Genomic DNA, 4316 nt, shown 5'->3' on the forward strand with positions numbered 1-4316 from the left:
AGTGAGGCGGCAGAAAATGTGAATAACGTTTATAGTCCTTATGCTTTAACATCCAATTGCGCGGTATTTTGGTTCCGTCGATTTTGTTCCGTTAATTTTGATGTCAAATATACAAAACGCTATGGAAAGCCGATTTTTCAAAAATTTAGTCCAACCGTCATGAAAGCATTAACTTGATTATCTCGAAGATAAACATTAATGAAAAAAGTAATGATAAAAAGTGTATTAAAAATAATAGATTTCTTTTTTTTTAATTATAAAAAATGTTTGTTTCAGACTCATAGTAGAATTGAGGATTTACATCTGGGTAATTCCTGTCTATGTCCTTGCTGGATATTTAATTAAGTTTTCAGGGTTAACAATTCATTTTTTAGTTTCTTTTTCCACATACAGACAGGGTGTAATTTTTACAACAATAAAAAGTGTACATATTAATTAATGTATAGATAATAGTACTCGTATCTACCCAAAAATTTGTAAAAAATAAGAAATAAGAGCCATATATGACTTTATTTACTTAAAGGGCTCTATATTTATTAAAATAAATATTTGTGCCCACATATGTACTTATGTCTGCAAATTATTGCACAATAGAAAAACGCCCATGATTCCAAAGGCTTGTCATGAATTTAACGTTGCTTGTTTGTGACTTTATTTGTGAATAGTTGTTCCTACTAAGTTACAATTAACTTCTTTTTCATGATATCAATTTAAATTTTATAGCTTTTTTTTCAAGTGTTTAAATATTCTTTTAAAAACTTTATCTTTATGTTTTTTTTTTATAAAATACAGAAGTTATATAATTATATTATTTTTAGTGTTAGTACTCGGCATTGCCCGGAATAATTAGGCGTCGGAAAATGGCAAAATATGCTTAAATAATATAAAAGGTAATTTCCTTCAAAATCCTCAGTGTTAATCTCCGTCTTCCATACTCACACGTAGCTACTTCATACATAGATGTTCTCTCCTAAGTAATGAAGAAGAAGAATAGTTTTTATTCCTCATAGGATGCACAAATAAAAAGACAAATAACTATGTCTTATTAAAATTATATTTGGAAAATAAGGTATTTTCCAAAGATTTCACCATTCACATAAATGCACACATCAACACAGTGATGGGAGGACTTTAAGGATATCGACAGACATGTTGTTATAGTGGAGGACAAAAGTTGTTTTTTGAGACTCCATATTTAGGTGTGGATAGCACAGAGCTACTGTTCAACATGCATCCACACAAAATATTACAGGGGGTTCAAGTTTGGGCTAGACGACGGCCAAAAGTATTGTGGCCAGAATCCCTTTGATCTCACTTTCCTCTTCTGGTAGATTTGTATAATGTTGCATGTATGAGAGTGTCCAGAGCCACTTCCCTACCCCATAGTAGCTGTTGAGGACAGGAATGATTGTGTGGCCTATGATATGCTTGTATTTATTGTCATCCAGAGTCCTATTTATACAAATGGTGTGAGGGAGGGTTACTTTGCATCCATCACTGTAATTAACTCCCAACGCTTTGGCAAAGTGTATCTTTTGTCAGCTTTTCTTTAGATTGAATACAATGTAGTTTTCATCTCTTGTTGAATTGCATGTCCCACAACAAGAACTTTTCATCGCTAAAAAACAAGGAATTTCTTATTTTACTTGAGACATTGAGGATTTGTACAGGAACAACCGCACGCCTTTTCATTCCTAAATAATTGTTTTACATGTTCCATAACTTTCCGTACAATTGTCGATGGCTATGACCGTATAGACGGTGGTGTGGGAAATACCAAATATGCAAGATAAATCCATAAGCTTGTCTCTGGCCCAAATTTATCAACACGATAGTTTTGACGAAACTCAGCCATAGTTTATGTTTTCTTAATAATAAGAAAAACAATAAACATTTTGGCAAATTAATTTAAATCATCATGCAATCACATTAAATATAATTTGTTCGAATTACTTTAATCAGTTACGAGCTACATAAATTAAAAAAATGTACGTTATATTTTCGGACACACGGTAGATAGTAAATAAATTAACAGCTGTTAAAAACATATAAAATACCTTAGGAATACCGATTTCTTTTGTAGACTTATTTTAAATACTTCTTTCAACAGATATTGTAGGTAAATTTTTTTTACCGTATGAAACAGATTTAATAATTTTTTGCCTATTAGTTCGAAATGTATTGTAATTGTACGCTATATAGTTGAATATTAAGAAATGAGAAAAAAACTTAAAATAATAACACCTATTCAGAGAACCTAGAACAAAAAGTAGAATGCCAATAACTACAGCTGGAAATTTTGCGGACTGTGAGGGGATTAAAAGTTTAATAAAGAAATACTCCATTACAATGACATTAGAAAATAATTAATCTTGTCAAGTTATTTTTTTAACCTATCAAAATGCTAAGTTTCTTCTATTAATTTACATTTTATCTCTTTTATTTTTAGTTTTGTGTATTCCCCCATATTTCACTAGAAGTTCAGAAAACCTCTTTTATAATTGTGACATAATTAAAATCATTATTTTCTAAGATAATTTGTCATATTCTTATCAGTTAAAGTACAGAAAATATCTTTAAATAATTATTATAGATTTGAACCAGTATGGGACTAATATAATTGATACTTATACTCGAGAATTGCTACAAAGATATGATATTCAGTCCTTACCACTGACAGATAACTCAGGCTTTAAAGAAAATAAGAAGTAAGGTTTCCTAATATTAATATTCACATGAGGACTGGTTCACTTGTGATGAAGTATACAAATACTATGCGTTTTTGTACCACCAGCGTTTACAGGTCTTGAGTAAATTAAATATAAGGAAGGTATTAAATCGTCTAATAACCAAACTTTTGGGTATATTAGGTCTGTAAACATTGTCCCTTTGCCTTTGTTAGTCGATTATTATTGTACAGAGAGTCAAAAGAATCTTATTTTTCTAGTAAGCTTTTAGAAGTAAGGGAAGGAATTTATCCATTTATGTCACATTATTGAAGGAAAATATATATTATGTTTTTACATATCATAAATCATTAGTTATTGCGCAAATTGTGAAAAGATTTAAAATGACCTGCTAAATACAACATGTATTTTCTAGAATTAAGCGAAATATAGGATAAATTGATAAAAATATATGGCAAAAATAATTTACCAGTAGATTTTTTTCTCTCAAATTTATTTGATGAAATTAAGTTTCGTCCACTGGAAACAATGGGAAAAAGAACAAGAAATGCAGAATCTCAATTTGCTGAATAGATCGAAATAGATAGAGAAAATTTACAATATAACGTATGAGAAAAACATCCAAGGGATATCGTATCTACAGAACAGGTCAATAAGTTTATGAAGAAATCCATAACGAATCTCTCAGAGGAATTAAAAACTCAATAATGAAAACTGAAGGTGAAAATTAGTGAAAATCTATTAATTAAGATATAAAAAAGTTTATTTAACAATGCAAAATTTGTCATAAATCTAGGAAAACAAGATCACCAAATATGTGCCATGAAAAGATAAAATACCCATGTAAATTTTTATATCCTGTAAACTTAGATATCATAAGTCTATTTCCAAAAGTGAACGGTAAACCGATAGCCATAATTGATAGAAACACCAATTTTGAAGTATGCCCCATGTCTAGTGCTATTACTGAGAACATCATGAAGCAATTAAGGACTAATTGGTTTGCAAGGTTTGGGTATCCTAAGTAGCTATATCGATAGATCAAGGTGATAAGTTTGACTCCTTAATATGGCAAAAATTTATAAGATTTTCAGCATCGAAAACATAAAAACATGTCCCTACCACCCTGAAGGCAATTACCATATTGAAAGAGAACATCAAACATTAAAGGAAGCAATTCATAATAAAATAATATAATTAAGTTTTAATTGGGTAAAAGTATTACATCGGATATTATTGTACTTTGGAACAACCATTTAATCTAGAAAAAAGTATTCACCATCTGAAATGGTATTCAGCGAAGAAATTCGGTCTTTTGCTACAATTCTATCCGGTGATAAAATAATTTAAAAAAAAGTTAATATAAAAATGGGTGACTCATTACCTAATTCAATTTACAAAAGACTTCAAGATCAACTCATGTATATGGATTAAACCCACCAATTCGTCCTTCATTAAATCCTCATTATAATGGCCCATTCAAAGTAATAAATAATGAGGAAAACAATTTATTGTAGAAATCAACCATAATATCAGTCTATAATTTATAACCAAAAATAATCTATAGGTGGAAGTATGTGTTGCCTTTCATTTTATTATTTTATGGAGTTCACTTGTTTCAAGTGTAAG

Source organism: Lepeophtheirus salmonis, chromosome 13, assembly GCF_016086655.4.
Source record: "Lepeophtheirus salmonis chromosome 13, UVic_Lsal_1.4, whole genome shotgun sequence".
NCBI classification, from domain to species: Eukaryota; Metazoa; Arthropoda; class Copepoda; order Siphonostomatoida; family Caligidae; genus Lepeophtheirus; species Lepeophtheirus salmonis.